Source organism: Xyrauchen texanus, chromosome 12 (assembly GCF_025860055.1).
Source record: "Xyrauchen texanus isolate HMW12.3.18 chromosome 12, RBS_HiC_50CHRs, whole genome shotgun sequence".
In the NCBI taxonomy this organism is placed as follows: domain Eukaryota; kingdom Metazoa; phylum Chordata; class Actinopteri; order Cypriniformes; family Catostomidae; genus Xyrauchen; species Xyrauchen texanus.
In genome coordinates this window covers 9,399,184-9,419,623 of record NC_068287.1, presented here as the reverse complement: position 1 = coordinate 9,419,623, position 20,440 = coordinate 9,399,184, and the positions used below count along the sequence as shown (strand labels likewise).

At 43.8% G+C, this 20,440-nt stretch overlaps 2 pseudogenes; both read right to left on the bottom strand.

Annotated features, from left to right (window-relative positions):
• Window positions 1-2,872: 2,872 nt before the first annotated feature.
• LOC127652989 (myosin-8-like) lies at window positions 2,873-3,858 on the bottom strand (annotated as a pseudogene).
• Window positions 3,859-4,197: 339 nt separating this feature from the next.
• Window positions 4,198-19,091, bottom strand: LOC127652988 (myosin heavy chain, fast skeletal muscle-like; annotated as a pseudogene).
• Window positions 19,092-20,440: the final 1,349 nt, after the last annotated feature.

The window sequence follows — 20,440 nt, the reverse complement described above, 5'->3', positions numbered from 1 at the left end:
ACCAAAGAAGGGGTCCCCAACCGTTCTTAATGACTACAGACCAGTAGCACTGGCATCTCACATTATGAAGACCATGGAGAGTCTGGTCTTTTCACATCTGAGACCCCTGGTCATCTTATCACTGGACCTCCTGCAATTTGTTTACTGCTTCCAAGTGGGGGTGGATGATGCAATAACTCATATGCTTCAGAGGGTCTATTCACACCTGGATAGGACAGGCAGCTCTGTGAGCGTTATGTTCTTTGAATTCTCCAGTGCTTTCAACACCATTCAACCAGCAATACAAGAAAGGAAATTGGATGTAATACAGGTTGATAGCCCCATGATTTCCTGGGTCATGGATTACCTATCGGGTAGACATCAGTTTGTGAGGCTGAGGAACTGTGGTTCAGGTGTGGTTAGTAACACAGGTGCTCCTCAAGAAACTGTCCTATCTCTATTTCTGTTCACCCTCTACACTTCAGACTTCTGGTACAAAACAAAGTTATGCCACCTGCAGAAGTTTTTGGATAACTCTGCTGTTGTAGGCTGTATCGAGGGTGGACAGGACACTGAGTATAGGACACTAATCAACAAGCTTTGTGAAGTGGTGTGGAACAAATTATCTGCAAATCAACATCACAAAAACAAAATAACTGGTAATCGGGTTCAGGAGAAAAAAGGACCAACCCTCTCCTGTCTGTAAACATGGCTGAAACGTGGAGATAGTGGACTCACATAAGTAACTGTGGGTTCTCTTGATTGGACTAAACACACAGAGGCAACCTACAAGAAGGGCCAGAGCCATCTTCTTAGGAAGATTCAGGTCCTTCAATGTGTCTAATTAGATGCTTCAGATGTTCAATCAGTCAGTCTGTTATTCTACCAGCTCCTTGTTCTATGATATGGTCTGCTGGGATAGTGGGGCTATATCTGGAGAAGTTAAACAGCTGAATGAGCTCATTAGGAAGGCAGGTTCTGTCATTGGGGAGGACCTGGACCCTCTGGAGGTGGTTGCTAAGAAGAGAATAATCTTTACATTTCTGACCATCATGGACAATATATGGCATGTTTGTTGAAATGAGGAGCACCTTCAGCAGTAGGCAAATCCAACCTTGGTGCAACAGGGAGTGATACAGAAGGTAATTTGTACCTACTGCCATAAGATTGTACAATTCATCCCCCATGTGCAGAGGCACCGCTTATTTTTTGTGAATTTGCTAGTAAATTAGCATCCCCCCCACCTACACCCAAACACTCATCTGATACCTCATCCTCATCACACACACACACACACACATTGTATATTGTGTAATTATCTTTGGAAGTCATGTATTTATTTAATGTATTATTATATGTGCTATTATATGTGTATTGTATAGTTTTAATGTTTGGCTGCTTTTGCACACTAATTTCCCCACATGGGATTAATAATACCTATTTACCTACCTTGTAGCCTACTTGTTACAAGCATTTATTTGTTTGTTTGCTTATATCAAAGTTTTGGTTATCCATATTGTAATCTTTTCTCTCTAAAATAATGTGATCATTTACAATGTATTGAATATTTCCCAATGATGCAACAAAATCCTGAAAGTGTGGCACTGACAAATTGTTGCAGCAAGTGTGAGACTGTCACGCCTGTCATGAGAAGTCAAGCGATTAATTAGCCTGAAACAAAAGATTTCCTGTATAATTTTCCCCTCTTACAAAAACACTATGTGAGTCAAAGCTGCCCTTGTTTCACAATCACCTTACTGTGACATTGTCTTCAGAAGTAAACTTGGCTGAAGTTTTAATTAACACAATCATAATTGAAGGTGAGAACAGCCGCACTAGGGATTAAAGCTTTGTGTCTAAATTTGTCTAGATTAAATGAGGATGCCACCAAGCCAGTCTCGAGCACTGGACTCCATTTCAGAGCAGCATGGGTAAAACAGCTGTGTCAAAGAGGGGATCCTTGGAAGGTATAAAATGTATGTCCTGTTGATTTTAAATAAAAGCAACCAGTTTTCTGTCAATCACCCATATAGAGCCCTTTGTGCCTGGTTAGTCAGCTTCAGTTGGGTAATTTGCTTCAACTGAGTGGGCCAAGTGAGTCATCTAAAATTGTGCAGTAAATGTTTTATGTTGTGTACAAAAGAGAAATCAGGATTTGTTTGAAGCTATTAAGGAAGTAACAAATGTGACCATATGACTCATAACACATTAAATAAATGGTCTGTGAAGTCAATAAATATTTATATTCACAGAGCACTTTATTAGGAATAGTATGGTCCTAATAAAGCTCATGACATGGTCTTCTGCTGTTGTAGTGCATTCGCCTCAAGGTTTGACACGTTGTGCATTCTGAGATGTAATTCTGCTCACTACAATTGTACAGAGGGGTTATCTGAGTTACCATAGCCTTTTTGTCAGCTCGAACCTGTCTGGCCATTCTATGTTGACCTCTCTCATCAACAAGCCATTTCTGTCCACAGAACTGCAGCTCACTGGAAGTTTTTTAGTTTATTGCACCATTCTGAGTAAATCTAGATGTTTGAGTATGAAAGTTACAGAAATACTGAAACCAGCCCATCTGGCACCAACAATCATCACACGGTTGAAATAACGGAGATCAAAAAATTTTCCCCAATCTTATGGTTGATGTGAACATTAACAGAAGCTCCTGACCCGCATGATTTTATGCATTGCACTGCTGTCACACAATTGGCTGATTAGATTATCTCATGAATAAGTATGTGTACAGGTGTTCCTAATAAAGTGTTATTGTAATAATACATAAGTGAGTGTATTTTAGAATAGCTGTAATGTTAATAAAGGATACAGTATTGGTAATGGCTCGAGGAAAAGCATACACTGACCTTTGCTCCCAGGTCCCGACTCTATGCTCTCATTTGTTGACCTAAGACTCATCAATGTCTGCTCTCTCCTCAGGCTTTTCTTGCTCATGCTGTGCCTTCCTCCACCGTGCGAGATGAACATTAGCTTGTTCCTCCTTTATATTATATGCAACCACACACTTTGCTTTATGGAGTTTGAATGTGTAATCATGATGTATAGTAATTTAACCTATAGCCTCCACTGCTTGTCTCTTGTAGGATTTTACTTTTATCTGAAGCTTGTCTACCAGGTCCTGAAGTCTGTTAACAGTCTTGTTGTCCTCCTCAGACTGCAAACGCAGTACCAAACATTTCACATACTTGAAATTCCATCATAACCATCATTTTTGTTTACGGTCAGCTCAGTCCTCTGTTGGATATGTTCTTATCTACAATCTTAGAAGAAAATGTTCCATGTAGAACCCAAAAGGTTGCCATCTCTTGCTTTATATTTGGCCTAAACACCTGAAAGGTTCTAAATAGAAAATGTTTTAAGGATTCTTTGAGCCAAGTGAAAAGGTTCTATATAGAACCTATTAGGGGTTCCCAACTTGGAATCGTAACATTTGGTTTTTGTTTAGTTTTTAAATTTAGTTTTTGTCTTATTATCAGAATTACAGATATGTGAATTAAAAATTCAGTATGAAAAAAAGTGCAGGGTTCTAGACAGAACCACAAACAACCTTTTTTTTCTAAGAGTGCAATCTATACCTGGTATGTAAACTCCTTCAGTCTACTTTCGTATTTGTGGACACCTTTTGTAGCATCAGCTCCACACTTTTGTTCAATGTCTAGCTCATTCTCCAGTTCACGGACCTGGACAGCAGGTACCAACATAGTCAAAAACATTCAGTTGTTCCAGGTGTTTGTCAGAATTTTTTAGTATCATTCACAAATATACCCTGGTCTTCAGTTTTTTACATTTCAGGGCTAAGTCTTCTGCTTCATCCAAACAATGCTGGAGGTCTTTGATTGTGGCCTCCAGGCTCTTCTTCATTCACTTCAGGTGAGCACTGATGCTATGCTCTTCCCAGAGCTCTTCTGACATCATGGCAGCCTTGAAAGAAATAAGGGAAAATCAGTAAATAGAATCAGAGTAGAGCCTTTTCACTTAAGCAAAATGTCTACTCACATCGTTATAGCTTTCTTGGCTCTTTCCTCAGTATTCCATGACTCTTGAACAGAATCCTCCACTTCACTCTGGAGCTGGAAAATATCAGCTTCAAGCTTTTTCTTGGTGTGCAGAAGCAGGGCACCCATTGATTGCTTCAACCCATTCAGTCTCTATTTTTCTTAAGAGCTGGTGATGCATGTCCATTAACGTTTATCAGCCATATTACTTTTTGAGTTTCTCCTTCAACTGTTGCTTGTCATTCTTCAGGTCCATGATGGATTCCTGAGACATTTTCAAGGTTACTTCAGATGCCAATTTTTTATCTCACATTTCCTCTAATGCTCCCAGCAGGCCAGATTTGAAAAACACCTGTTAAAGAGGCTTATTGTAAATATGTAATAGTAAATATTTGTAATAATTTTCAAGTGAACAAAAACTGTGACAGGCCATGTACACACTAAAACATTTTATTTTGAAAACGCATCTTTTTCTCTAGGTTTTGACCTTCCATCCAAACTGAGATGGCATTTTTGACAGTGAAAACTGATCTTTTTGAAAATGCCATTTTCAAATGTATCCGGATTAGTGTGGCTATAGCCTAAGACCTGAATGAAAATACATTTGTACCTTTGTTAGGCCAAACTTACTCTGTGTGATCAATATAATTAGATCACAAGAGCTTCTCAGAAGCCTTCTTGCCATCGATATACTGTCCCTCAGGGATAGCACTGGCATTAAGGATTCTGTACCTCTGATCATGATGTTATAGCTATTAGATCTTGTATATTAATTGGATATGAAACCAGTACATTAGTTCTGTTCCAAAACAAAGCCCCACACAAAATAATATTTTTTATGTTAATTATCTTTATTGAAAATTAGAACAATTAGAACATCAAGGGAAATAATCAGAAATTATTATATTTTTTTTAATAATGTGCAGCCCTATTTAAACATTAAATGAAATGCAAATATATTTATAGTCAACATTTGTGCAGTCTGTGTGTCACGATTCCCTGTTGTCTGGCCTGTGTTTCTCCCTTGTCATCTGTCCGGGACTACACTTCCCATAATTCCCTGCCCTCATCACTGCCAACAGCACTTCATTGTTATCACCTGTGTGTCATTTTATCATTATCCTTTTGTATTTAAGCCCTGTTGTTTGTTCATTCGTGGTCAGTTGTTAAATGTAATGTATGTTCTTGAATGTGTTCCTACCCGTGCCCTTCGTGGATGTTTTTCTTGTTTATATTTTGGTTTTCCCATCGTGGATGTTTTATTTGTTCCCTGTGTTGTTTTGTTTCACCGAGTTACCCTGTTCATCTTTTGTTTTCCCATTAAAACTGCGTCTAGATCCTCACTCCTTGTCTGCTTTGTTACACTGTGCATCCATCCAATGTTTTTTTACAGTGCTTGTCACATTTCCATCTGTTATTCTGTAAAGATTATGTGGAATGTTGCATTAGATTTTTTCCAAAACAAGGTATCTTAGAAGACAGCATCATGCCTTTTTGTCGGAAGCATACCCATAATGCTTTAAAATACTTGGCAAGCAGCTCACTAGGTTTTGGGAAAGCTATTGATAATCCTAGTTAAATTACCTCTGCTTAAAGTCTGCATACAGTATTCTACTGGGAAATCCTTTCCTACAGATCCTGATTCCTTCCAATACGCCATTACAGCGTAACTGGTGGATAACCAAATGGTTGTCCATTGTCCCTGTTTGATTCAACATAGTCAAACAGATATGATTTAATGTTAAATAAGATAAAAATTACATTTTGGTTGACTATAAAGTGCTGAAATAAGTTATATTCGTATACCTAGTGTTTTCACCTCACTGGGGATCATGCAACGCACAAAGTGAGGATGCGTACAACTTGAGTTGGTCATCAGCTTGCCTAGATTCTTCTGTGAGCAGTGAAACAATTCATGAAATTTCAATCACTTATAAGAGACAGGAAATACTGAAGCCCTCAGTGGTCCATTTGGGCTAATATTCAGTGTTCATACTCTGAAAACAGCTGAGACCGTCTGGAAGGAGGCCTCTTTCTTCTTGGCTGCTTTTTTGCCTCCTACTACTCCAGCCCCTCCTCCTCCACTACTAGTGGCCTCTGTAGCACAAAAAAGGTGATTGATTAATGAACTAACTGTTGTAATTTTCCTCTAATGAAGCTGAATGATTTACCTGCTTCAGCAGAGGCAAAGGTTAGCCAATAGTTTGACTGATGTCTTCTGGTACAACTGAACAACAGACTCATTTAACAGGTCCTTGTTTTATCCAGCCAGCCACTGATATTGTAGTCGACGGTGCCAGCATAGTGCATTAAGGAGAAGTGAGCCTCAGACTTGCCTTAGGCTGGCTTGCGCTTTTGAAAAAGCACTGTTCTTGCCCAGATGTTGATCACTGAGCTTGTTTTTGAAGGAAGTGTCTGTTGTCGTTGGAAACTTACACTCCTCTTCAAGGATGGAGAAGATTCCCATTGGCTGGCAGACAACATAATTCAATAATTAGAATTACACCGGAAAACTCGGTATATACAGGATGTCTTGTTTAATGTGGAAATATTTAACTCAAGTGTTATATTTTGTCCTATTGAAGATCTGAGAGGCTGAAAAAACACTCTTTTTAAATATAATTTGGAGCTATAACATCAGAGTGTGAACATGAACTCTTTTTGAAAAGGTACACTAAGTCTGCACCCAAAAGTTGAAAAATGCTGCCTTTGCAGGATGTATACAGTGTTGGGAACTCAACAAGATACATCCGAATCCAATGTTTGCATCCCATCGTGTCTTCTAAAATGCCTTCATCTGTTCAGTTTTCAAAGGCAGTATACTTGTATCTTTTGCTGCCTTTGAAATCCTGTGCATTGCTGCTTGAAATAATAAAAATTCCATCTGAAGGAGCGGTTAAGCGGACAACTGAAAGTGTCTGATTAGGGTGGGTTACGGAGATGAAGTGAGTGGTGTTCGACCGGTAATGTGATCTCAACATAGTGGCAACCATGAGTGGTGGCAATAGCTTAAGCAATAGCTAAAATGGGTTTTTTAAATAGTGCTGTCGATTTAACATGTTAATTGAGCGTGATTAATTGTATGAAAAATAACGTGTTAAAAGTTAACGCAATAAGGAATGCTCCCACCATCTGAGCAATTAAAGCTTGATGTATCACCTTGAAGTTTTTGCAAATCTGTGGCAGTAGGGTAAGTTAGCACTGCGAGCCAGAGTCCACGCCTGCCACGGTCTGCGAGCCAGCGTTGCCAGTCTCGTCCGCCCGGAGGAGGAGGAGAAAAGGAAAGGCTTCTGCTCTCCAGCCTCCGCCTACCACGGCCAACCAGCCAATGCCTGCAGCCCCGAACGTTAGTGAGCCAGTGCCTGAAGCCTTGAACGTCAGCGAGCCAGTGCCTGCAGCCCCGAACGTCAGCGAGCCAGTGCCTGAAGCCTGGAACGTCAGCGAGCCAGTGCCTGAAGCCCCGAACGTTAGCGAGCCAGTTCCTGAAGCCTTGTACGTCAGCGAGCCAGCGCCTGTAGCCTTGACTGTCCCAGAGCCAGCGCCAGTAGACTCGACCGTCCCAGAGCCAGCGCCAGTAGCCTCGACCGTCCCAGAGCCAGCGCCTGTAGCCTCGACCGTCCCAGAGCCAGCGCCTGTAGCCATGACCTCCCAGGGCTCCGCCTCACAAGCCTTCCAGGGCTCCGCCTCCCGAGCCTCCCAGGGCTCCGCCTCTCAAGCCTCCCAGGGCTCCGCCTCTCGAGCCTTCCAGGGCTCCGCCTCTCGAGCCTCCCAAGGCTTCACCTCTCGAGCCTTCCACGGCTCTGCCTCCCCGGGCCCCGCCCCTCGAGCCTTCCTCGGCTCTGCCCCTCTAGCCTCCCATGGCTTCAATTCCTGAGCCTTACACAGCTCTGCCTCCCAGGACTTCGCCTCTCGAGCCTCCTAGGGCTCCGCCTCCCGAGCCTCCCAGGGCTCCGCCTCTCGAGCCTTCCACGGCTCTGCTTCGCCTCTCGAGCCTTCCACGGCTCTGCCTCCCCGGGCTCCGCCCCTCGAGCCTCCCAGGGCTCCGCCCCTCGAGCCTTCCTCGGCTCCGCCCCTCGTGCCTCCCATGGCTTCAATTCCTGAGCCTTCCACGGCTCTGCCTCCCGAGCTTCCCGGAGCTCCGCCTCCCGAGCCTCCCAGGGTTTCGCCTCTCGAGTCTTCCACGGCTCTGCCTCCCCGGGCTCCGCCCCTCGAGCCTTCCTCGGTTCTGCCCCTCGAGCCTCCCATGGCTTCAATTCCTGAGCCTTCCATGGCTCTGCCTCCCAGGGCTTCGCCTCTCGAGCCTCCTACGGCGCCACCTCCCTCGGCTCCACCTCCAGAGCCTTCCAGGCCTCCGCCTCTAGAGCCTCCTACGGCGCCACCTCCCTCGGCTCCACCTACAGAGCCTTCCAGGCCTCAGCGTCTAGAGCCTCCTACGGCACCACCTCCCTCGGCTCCGCCTCCAGAGCTCTCCAGGGCCCCGCCTCTAGGGCCTCCTACGGTGCCACCTCCCTCAGCTCCGCCACCCGAGCCTTCCTCAGCTCTGCCTCCTGAGCCTCCCTCAGCTCTGCCTCCTGAGCCTCCCTCAGCTCCACCTCCTGAGCCTCCTTCGGCTCCGCCTCCCAAGCCTTCCGCGGCTTCGCCTTCCATGGCTCTGCCTCCTGAGCCTCCCTCAGCTCTGCTTCCTGAGCCTCCAGAGCCTCCCTCAGCTCCGTCTCCAGAGCCTCCCTCGGCTCCACCTCCTGAGCCCCCCACGGCTCCGCCTCCTGAGCCTCCCTCGGCTCTGCCCCCAGAGCCTTCCATGGTTCCGCTTGCCACGGCTCCGTCTTCTGAGTCGCCCTCGGCTCCGCCTCCTGAGCCTCCCATGGCTCTGACTCCAGAGCCTTCTACGGTTCCACCTCCTGAGCCACCCATGGCTCTGCCACCTGGGTCTTCCAAGGCTCGCCCTCCATGGCTCCGCCTACCTCTGCTACGCCCTTGGAGTTCCCCATTGCTGTGGTTCTGAGGCCGACTCCCAGACCTCCCAAACCTGTCCTGTGGCCAGCTCCCAGACCTCCTGAATCTGTCCCTGTCCTTTGGCCACCTCCCAGGACTCCTGAACCTGTCCCTGTCCTGTGGCCGCCTCCCAGGCCCCCTGAACCTGTCCCTGTCCTGTGGCCGCCCCCCAGGCCTCCTGGACCTGTCATTGCCCTGTGGCCAGCTCCCAGGCCACCTGACCCAGTCCCCATCTTGTGCTCCCCGTGGACTGCCTGTCTGCTCCCTGTGGCCCCTTGGACTTCCTGTCTGCCCCATGTGGCCCCTTGGACTGCCTTCTTGCCCTCTGTGCCCCTTGGACTTCCTGTCTGCCCCATGTGGCCCCTTGGACTGCCTTCTTGCCCTCTGTGCCCCCTTGGACTTCCTGTCTGCCCCCTGTGGCCCCTTGGACTGCCTTCTTGCCCTCTGTGCCCCCTTGGACTGCCTGTCCGCCCCTTGTGCCCCCTTGGACTGTCTGTTTGCCCCTTGTGCCCCCTTGGACTGTCTGTTTGCCCCTTGTGCTCCCTTGGACTGTCTGTTTGCCCCTTGTGCCCTCTTTGGTCTGCCTGCCCCCCCTCACTCCTTGGACGATTTTTGTTTTTTGGGTATTCTTTTTTTTTTTTTTTCTTAGGAGCGTCTGGAAGCCGCTCCTTTGAGGGGGGGTTATGTCACGATTCCCTTGTTGTCTGCCCTGTGTGTCACTAGTCTTTGTCAAAAAACTCCAATTCTCATGATTCCCGGCCCTCATCACTCTGTCATTGTTCGCGCCTGATTGTCGTTTGTGATCATCCTGTGTCTGTGTATTTAAACCCTGTTTGTTTCTCCATTCCTTTGTCGATTGTTGAATGTTTCAGATGTTTTGAACCCTGATGTTTTCTCTGTCCGTGTTCCTTCGATGTTTTCATGTTTTAGATTCAGTTTTCCCATCGTGGATGTTTCTTTTGTTCCTGTTTGTTTGTTTTCACTTTGTTTCCAATAAAACCCGCAGTTAGATCCCCACTCCTCGTCTGCCCTCGTCTGCATTCATAACAGTGGGTGTATACTACATTTGTTTGGCAATTTTTTCAATGGATTCTTGCGAGAACCAATATTAATGCTTTGCAAAAAAACTTGTATTGAAAGATGGCACAGTGCCAACTACAGTATATTGTACATATCTGTCTGCGATTTTTTATTTTTTATTTATTTTTTTAATTTTTTTTATTTTTTTATATGTAAGGAACTGCATAGACAGATGTTTTTTTAATCGCAGAATAAATATTGATCAAGACTCCTGTGCTAATTAAATGGTTACTTAAAGAAATATATAATTGCTCTCAAAATATAGATTTGAGATCTAATTATTTTATTAGGTAAGAAGAACATGTAGCGCAGAGTGCAACAAAAGACAATGGTGTTGTATATGCTTGTAAGCTTGTCAGCTATTTGAACGTTAGCCAGGATGTCCCGTATTTTGGCCGAAAATTATAGAGGGGAATCCCGGGGCCAACTATCCCTTACAACTCTGCCGTAAGCTGGATACAGTTTTATTAAACTCACATTGTACTCCAAAGTTGCTAACCAAAAAATAGCACAGCGTGCATGCTTGTTGAAAAGGGAAAGTACACAGAGGCTGAGCACCAGAGACAGGGTGGAAAAAGGTCATGTAATACTACATACAGTCTGATCTCATGAAATGTATGTGACATTGGCAACATTTTTGCAAACCAAAATTACGCGCGTCATTACACATTTGGATGCAGTTTTCCAGAGAAATGTCTAGTGGGGGTGCTAAAAGTGAGTAAACTTAGATTGCAACCTCATAAACCCCTAAAAATTATATTTATAGGGCCATTATTGGCATCTTTATGGAAAAGTTTATTTCTGACCATGCAATTATGTACAGTAACAAATATTATACTGGGTAAGAGCTTGTTACTTTCAATGCCCTTGGATTTTGCATGTTAATTGTTTTTAATGCAAATCACAAGCAGTTTTGGGTGTGACATAATAATTATCAGAATATTAAAAATGTTCCTGCTATGAAGCGATATAAGTAATTACTCTTTATTTATTAGTTATTCAATCATGTTTTTCTGATCGGTCATTACATGTGTTACAAATAAAATTTTAAATTGATCAAAATAATTTCGCTCCCTTATTTGTTTGATATGCAAGCGCGAGCTGAGCACACTCCGGACATTAGATATGCGTGAGCATTTTGAACACTTTCTCTTATGTCCTTACTCTCAAATAGTGCTGAGAAGTCTGTGAATCATTTTTCTTGTTTCTATGAAATATCAAAACAAACTAATTCACAACAATGAATAAACTTCCCAGCGCTGCTGAAGATATTCTAGGAGATTGTGGTCGGTTCGAGCATTTCTGTACACGCTCAATAAACTTCGTACGGCCGGTGTTGTGTCGAACTCTATTTCCCTGTCGGGGTCTGTTTCCCTCCAGCAGGGTATCCTACCTAACCCTAACCTACACTACCATAGCCATAATCATAACCCCATTCCCTATTGGGGGTAGAGGGAAACAGATTCAGACAGGTGACACAATTCGATACAAAACCTGTCACGATGCATAATGGCAGCTCTACTCAACCTTTACGATGCGTGGCATTGGAACATTTTATCAAGAACGAGTACATGAGCAAAGTATCTAACCCGAAACCAGCATTTTTAGGTGGAAAAATTACATCTTTCACCTTCCGAGTGATGATGGCCTACCTTTTCAATAAACTTAATGCAGGTGGCTAGATCCATTCTGAAGTCTATGAACTCCCAGTCAATGCCCTCCTTCTTTTATTCTTCTTGCTCCAGCACAAATATGTGATGATTAAAAAACTGTTGCAGTTTCTCATTGGTAAAGTTGATACACAGCTGCTCCAGGCTGTTGAACTAATTTAGAACAATCAAACTATGAATCATTTCACCATCCACTTGAACTGTTAATTAATTCCCTTTCATGAGTCATAAAGCATTAAACCTAATTTAATCAGTTCTCATAATGAAAGCTTCCCACATCTGTGACAGCCTGACACATTCATTATCAACTGATTCTTGCTCACATCAAAGCAATGTCAAGAACTCCAATGAAGAAGGACCGAGGCTTTTTGGTGTCCAGCATCTGGTTGATTCTGATGACCATCGACAAGAACACCTTCTCATAGATGAACTTCGCTAAGGCCATGACTGAATTGGTGACCTGTGTGGTTAGCACTAACAGTTATCTGTCACTCACTCAATGTTGTGTCGATGTAGTGACACTAGGGGTCGTTCTTGGGGGCCTCAAACACCTCTGATCTTTGAGAAAAGTCAAATGGGAATTGGCATGTGGAATTTGCATCCCACTCTCCCGGACATACGGCTATAGAAAGAGCTCAATCGCAACCACTCATTCAGATTTTTTTGGAGCCAAGCGGTTGTGTTCTGTGAGCTGAATTCCTCTGCTGACCCATTCACCTCTAATACAAGCTGTTGGATTTATGGCGCATTAAAGCGGTTTCTCCCCCTCGTGCACCGCTGGAGTGCAGAGAACGCCCCTGGGCGCTTCAGCAGCTAAAACAGTATATTCTTCCTAATAAAAGAGTATATTTCCTACTAAAAGAGTGGCACTGATGGAGCATCTTTTTAAAGATGCCTTTCCGATTATGTGTATTTCCTGGTAGCGTTTGTTACCTCCCTGCTTTCAATGACCACAATCGCTGTCTCACATGCTTGGGCACCGCCCACGTGGAGATGGCATTTGTGGATGGGTCATGTCCTCCATGTGACAAAATAGCAACGTTGCGGTCACGGCTTTCCTTCCTCAGAGGGAAAGCCAAACCAGTGGCTCCCCACACTGGTCCTTCTATCTACAGGTTTGAGGCCGCTTCAGTTAGCACTGGGGAATAGTTGGGAACTCCAACCGCTCCACCGGGCATCCCCCCAGCACGCTTGTTTGTCCCCGTCGAGGTCTGGGATGAGGCCAAGATGAAGAAGGGGTTTTGGAGCCCGTACTGCAACGTACCCAAGAAAGGCGGTGGGTTGCGGCCAAACTTCGACCTGCGAGTACTTAACCAGGCCTTGCAGAGACTCCCGTTCAAGATGCTGATGCATAAATGCATCTTAGCCGTCCAGCATCAAGACTAGTTTGTGGCGGTAGACCTGAAGGTACAGAATTGGCCTGTGTCGAGGTTAAACTGAGACGAGGTTAAAGTTAGACTCAGTCTCTTTGATGGAGCGCCTCATGAGTGAGCATGTGCAGTCGATTGTTCAGGCAGCGAAAGGCGGTTCCACTGAAGCGATTTCAGAGGCTTCTGGGGCATATGGCATCCTCGGCAGTGATCACAATGCTCGGGTTGATGCATTTGAGACTGCTTCAGCACTGGCTTCAGACTCTAGTCCCAAGATGGCTATGGTGCCACGGGGCACATCGCTTGGACATCATGCCGATCTGCTGCTGCTTGTTCAGCACTTGGACAGACCTTGTATTTCTGCAGGCAGGGGTCCCCTTATTGCAGGTGTCCAGGTGTGTCGTGGTTACGACAGATGCCTCAGAGCATAGCTGTGGTGCCATGTGCAATTGTCACGAGGACAGGATCACAACTGCATTGCCATATCAACTGCCTCGAGTTGCTTGCAGTGTTGCTTGCCCTAAGGAGGCTCCAGCCATTGATCAAGGGCAACCACATGTTGGTCCAGACAGACAACATGGTGACAGTAGTGTACATCAGCCGTCAAGGCGGCGTGCACTCACGTTGCATGTCGCAACTCGCCCGTCGTCTCCTCCTATGGAGTCAGCAGCAACTCAATTTGTTGCGAGCCACTCATATCCCGGGCGACCGCAACAGCATGGTGGACGTGCTGTCACAGCAGGTCACACTCAGGGGAGAATGGTGACTCCAACCCCAAGTGGTAAAACTGATTTGGAGTCAATTCAGTCAAGAGCAGGTAGACCTGTTCGCTTCTCGGGAATCCTCCCACTGCCCGCTCTAGTATGCCCTGACAGAGGCTTCCCTCAGCACATATGTGCTGGCACACAGCTGGCCCCAGTGGCAACGCAAGTATGGATTCCCCCCAGTGACCCTACTTGCACAGACCCTGTGCAAGGTCAGGGAGGACGAGGAGCAGATTGCCCTAGTAGCACCCTTCTGGCCCACCAGAAGGTTCTTGGTTCTCGGACCTCCTCGCAACAGCCCCCCCTGTCAAATTCCCCTGAGGAGAGATCTCCTCTCTCAGGGATGGGGCACCATCTGGGACCCATGACCAGACCTCTGGAATCTCCACGTCTGGCCCTATGGGATGTAGAAGACTTAAGTGGCCTTTCGCCAGCAGTAGTAGACATGATCATTCAGGCTAGGGCTCGCTCTATGAGGCGCCTGAATGCCTGGAAATGCTGTCTGTTCGCTACGTGGTGTTCTTCCCAATGTGAAGACCCCCAGGGATGTGCAGTCGGTTCAGTGCTTTCCTTCCTGCAGGAGCGGCTGTCCCCCTCCACCTTGAAGGTGTGTGGTCGCTATAGCGATGCACCACAATGCAGTTGATGGTAAGTCTCTCTGGAAGCACTACCTGATCATCAGATCCCTTAGAGACATGAGGAGGCTGAATTCTCCTTGACCATGCCTCATTCCCTCATGGGATCTCTCCATGGTCCTACGGGGAGCCCCGTTTGAGCCCTTGGAGTCAGTTGAGCTAAAGGCAGTCTCTCTGAAGACAACCTTCCTGACTGCACTTACATCTATCAAGACGGTAGGGGACCTGCAGGTGTTCTCGGTCAGCGACACATGCCTGGAGTTCGGTCCGGAATACCCTCACGACCAGGCTATGTGCCCAAGGTTCACCTCCCTGACACAGACACTTATGGGGAGAAAAAGAGAAGAGGCCATGGCTGGGGCAGCCTGTCCCCATTTTTTGGGCAGTACGACACCCATAAGTATGTTGGGGGTGGTTTCGTGGTGGTGCCGGGTATGCAGGCTATGAGGCACTGCCAGTCTACGTAACACAGTTCAGCTAGTTGTTTCATTTCATATAGGGACCCCTAGTGTCACTACATCAACAAAACGTTGAGTGAGTGACAGATATGGAATGTCCTGGTTACTTTCTTTTGGAGTGGCTGAGGTTGGGTAGAGGCTGAGGTCCGGGTGACAGCGTATCTAGGCATCGGTGACCATGTTATTCCTCTCTCTCTCTCTCTCTCTCTCACTGTCGCTCCGCTTTGCCCTTCCCTCGTTCCCGTCCCGAGCCCTATTGAGGCAGGGAAAGGGCGGTACGTCAGGTTAAGGAGGGAGGAGGGTGACGATTAGGAGGGCGGGGCCGGGTCATGACTGGACCGGACCGCCCCAATCGGCTAATCAGCCAAGGAGAAGGATAAATGCAGCTGAATGCGGCAGTTCGGGAGAGAGAGAGAGAGCGACACGCAGCTGCAGTGTGTGCGTTTATGGTTTGTGTCTTTTTGTTTTCATTAAACATTATTTTGATGTTCAGCTGGTTCCCGCCTCATCCTTTCCCATTGCAACCCTGTTACATACCTGTTGCGCAGTTTTCCCCTTGGTGACATACTAATTGCCAACTTTCACTCTTGGATAACTAAGATCTTTCAACAAGTCAGCAGAGATCAGGCCCATCAGGAAAGCCACTTTGTCAGCCTCTGTAAGAACCACAACACATAAACACATTGCACGTAATGCCATGCATGAAAATCAGGATTGTATAGTGTAGGTGGTGTAGCCTATTTTGTGTCCAGACACCGTGACTGTCTCAAAGAACTTAATGACACACTTGGTGTTCACAGTCTTTCCTGCACCAAATTCTCCAGTGGAAATGACAGTTACAGAGCTGGATACACACAGCTCATCATCTATATTGCACAGTCAAAAACATTGATCATGACTTACATAATCAGGAAAGACTGATTCTCACAGTCTACAAATGAGAAAGGACAAATTAGAGGAATCTTTCCACAATATTCCCATAACCTTTTCCGGACGATGTGGGCGGACCTTAATTGTTATGTTATGTACTAACGCAGCATTAAAAATGACAGAAACTTGAGGACAACTGATCACAAAATTATAACGTGGCGATATTGTTCTTCCCCACCTATCTGTTAATAATTATGGGATTGAAGATGATGGCTAAATATCACAAATAAAAACATTTTAGTTATTTGGTTGAGTCTTTAAACATCGATGGAAGAACCTGAGCAAACTAACCTGAAAAGTTATGTAGCCTATTAGTGCCTTCACAGCTGTGAATATGGACATTGTAAAGGGATCAATGGAAAGGAGGAGGCGAGAACCGGCTTGACAATATAAATAATAGTTTAATTGGTAAACTTAAAACAAGGACACAAACACACACATGATGGACATGTCAGTAAACTAACTCTCTCTCCCGAACGATCCTGTGCAGTTGACCTTTATCCCTCTCGGGAGGCTTGATTAGCCTAATACGGGACCGGATGTGTAGGATCACGACCCGGCCCCGCCCTCCGCCCTGCGCCCTGCCACAGACATGTTTTGAGAACTGTAGATAATTATGGGTATATTAAAAGCATATACTGAGTCTAGTAAAAACCTGAAGAGTTTGTTTTTCCAAGATGATGTACTTACTGCAGATACAGGGGAGGTCTAAACAGCAGGATTCTCCTGTATTACAGGACACATGTGATGAGACTGTCATACTGCCGTTTTTTCTGATAAAATACAATTGTTTTGTGGGAGATGTGTAGTAAGCTCAATCTAGCATTATAATTGTTAGTTTACATACATAATTTCAGTATCTAAATGCTACAGCATACATAAAATATTTTTTATATATTGTTTTGCTCAGTGTTGACTGAGCAACTGATCCTGTTGATAGATTGAATTTATTGTTCTTGTATAGGAAATAACAATGAATTAGCAGCCACACAATAGACTGTACTGTACAAAAAGAACTACATGCAATACATATAAACATATTTATTTGGACATACATTATAAACAATGTGCACAAAAGTTAAATGTTCTCTGTAAAGCAACTATAAAACAGTATGTATTATTAAAAGCACTGTACAAACACATTCAATTGATACTCAATTAATGTCCACACTGTTTTCCAAATCACCTTTTCCCCTTAAGAGAAGACAAGCAGATTCTGCAAAGGCACTCTAAAGAAAGTGAATTGCAGGCAGGAAAAATGCAGGAAAGAGGAAAATCAAAATGCCATTTCAAAGCACATGAATCATTCACACAAAAAAAAGATGCTATCAATATTATAAAATAGATTTAATAATTAAATAAAAATGTGAGTCTTTAATCATCTCTGTGTTTTATAAAAGTTATAAGGCAGCTTTTGAACTTCACTCTTGAAGTGAAGTTCAAGAGTGAAATCTTTGTCCTTAAATGTGTTGTTGTTCTAATTCTGAATTAGATCCACCTGTTAGCATACTTTGATATGCATTGTCAGATACAGAGAAGATGTGTGGTGGGGCTTCAATACGCTTTTTGCCTCTGTAAGCCACCACCACTTCTGAATTATACACCGGGTGTCACTTGCAAGGGGTAACAGTCACACAGACACAATCCTGAGTAGGACTGCAGAGAGAAATCACAGAGATTCGCTAAAGTGATATTGAGCGTTCCTGCCAGATCATTTTTAAAGAACTAGCAATTACTTACATAACTCATCCATGCCGCTTAGCAATCTTTGAGGTTAAACAGCACCAAGGGCTCATTGTTCATCATGGCCATGTCCTCAATTTGATCATACTTGGGTGGATTCATGGAGTGACAGTCCTCATCCTTCACTGTCACTATATGTAGAAAACAATGTCATGTCACTCTTTAGAGCAGTAGTTCTCGACTGGTTTAACTTCAGGGTCTACATAGATTATAATTAAAAAATAAACAAAATGTCCTTGCAATCAAACATAAAAATGTGTTAATATGACCATGAACTGCACTGGCCGAACAATTATTAACAAATTATTATTCTTTGAGAAAAATTGGTTTCCATTCCACAGTGTAATGCTGTAATGAAGTATTTTTCTGCCATCTGATCAATTCAAGCTTAAAGTTCATGTAACTTCATGTTTAACAAGCCGAGTTAGCAGGGGGCAGTCAGAGCGTCTCTACAAATCTTTACAAGCAGCGCTGCAACAGAAAGAGAGCCGCTCACACCAAGTAGGTATTGCTGCAGCCCAGAGATCTCCAAATGGGGGTGCAATCTCAAAAAGAAGGCAGGGTTACTCCATAAGGGGGCTGGGCCAGCTCCAAAAGTGGGTGACACTTCCATACATGGTTAGGGTTAGGGAAAGAGTAAGGTTAAGGGCTCTTTATATCTTTGCTAGCGATTTGGAGCTCAGCCTGCAGCTATCCTTCTCGCTCAATCAGGAAGCATTCTTGATAGGTAGACCAAGCACAACAGAATGCAGGGATCTCGAGACGTGACTTGACACAGTGTCATTTCTGATGCCCAAAAACACTGAGAGCCTCCAAAAGTATCCGTCTGACTAAATGTACCTACAGAGACATGTAACAATGGTGCAGATTGAAAGCAAGAACGCATCCTGTAAGAACAAGACAGATTGTTAATTTGTAAAATGGATTGCTGTTGACTCTAGGCTTATGTTCAATGATATAAGAATAAAACAAACAATATACTGACTTCTAAAGCCACTTTTTGTTTTGTCTAATCAATGCTTTACTCATTTGCCACATCAATGCAACATTAATGCAACATATTTCAATTATGAATATTTAAATATTTAAAATATTATGGATTATTTGTATTGAATTATCTTTTTTGGGGGGGCCTTTTTCAGCAAATATTGCTATATGATTAATTGTAATTAATCTGATTAATAAATAAGCATGTCATGTAGTTCATTTTATAAAAAATTTGGATCGACTGACAGCTGTGCAAATTATTTAATGGGTCTCACCTCATCAGTTTCAGTCTCCACTGTGACCTTGCCTTGCCTTCTCTACACTGGATGACACTTTTAATGTACAGTTCTTTTGCGTCAGGAACAAAGAAGGTTGTTTTTTGCTTCAAAATGAAGATTTTGAGCCTCAATTCGCTCCTTCTCAGGTTTGTGGAGGTAGATCGCAGCTGGGTAGACCCAATACTGGGCCATCTCTACATCACTTCACATGACGTCACAAAACTGTAAAACAATATTGGCAATATGAAAATGTTATGATACAAATTAAATAAAAATAAAGAGGAAAAACAGAACAGAATGTCAGTGGGAAAAGAGTTGGTGCTGAATTGCCTGAAGTAATTCAGGCGGAGGACAGCGGTTCCACCAAAACACTTTCAGAGGTTCCTAGGGCATATCAAGTCAAGTCAAGTCAAGCTTTATTAAGATCCCTTATGGGCAATTTGGGTGCAGCACAGATAAACAGACACAAACTGACACATACAATACATCATAATAGCAATAACAATACACATTAAGAATTTCAAATACAATAAATACATAAAATATAGAATAAAAAATATAAAAACCCTTAATAAATACCTTTAAGACTTATTTAGTAGTCTAATTGCACTCGGAACAAAGGAGAATTTATATCGATTATTTTTAATCTTTGGTAATCGATAACGACGAACTGAGGGCAGCATGGAGAACTCTGGGTATAAGAAGTGTTCACTGTCTAAAATCACAGAGTGTGCTCGACTCAAAACATTTCTGTTGAACAGACCTGTCAAGCATCTTTGCTCTTTGCCTATGATCTTCCCACTGTTTCTGACTAATTTATTTAGTGCATTTTTGTATTTCACACTAAGATTTCCAAACCAGCAGCTAATGGAAAAGGACAACACTGGCTCTATATAAGACTTATAGAACAGTTCCATCAGTGTCTTGTCTATATTAAATTATCTCAATTTTCTAAGACAATAAATGCGCTGCTGTCCCTTTTTACACAGGGCTTCTGTGTTCAAGTCAAACCGCAATCTTTTATCAATAATTGTCCCCAGATATTTATAGCTTTCCACACATTCCACCTTCTTGTTCTTAATAAATGTGTCTTGGGAAGGATGTGTTTGTGTTCTGAAGTCAATACTCATGTCTTTTGTCTTGGATACATTGAGCTGCAAACAGGCATCATCACACCATTTTACGAAATCATCAACCACTGGACCATGGCAGATTTCATTGTCTTCTAGAAGACTCACAATGACTGTGTCGTCTGCGAATTTTAAAAAATGCCTATTTTTATGTTTACTTATACAATCATTTGTATATAAAATATACAATAAAGGAGACAAGACACATCCTTGAGGAGAACCTGTAGATGTTATCAGGGGGGCTGAGAGACTACCATTTACTCGCACTCTTTGAGTTCGTTCAGTTAAAAAATCTAAGACCCAACCTACCAAGTTAAGATCAAGACCAAAATTAGTAATTAACTTATCTGCTAAAATATGTGGTTGTAGAGAATTAAAAGCAGATGAGAAATCAATAAATAAGAGCTTGGC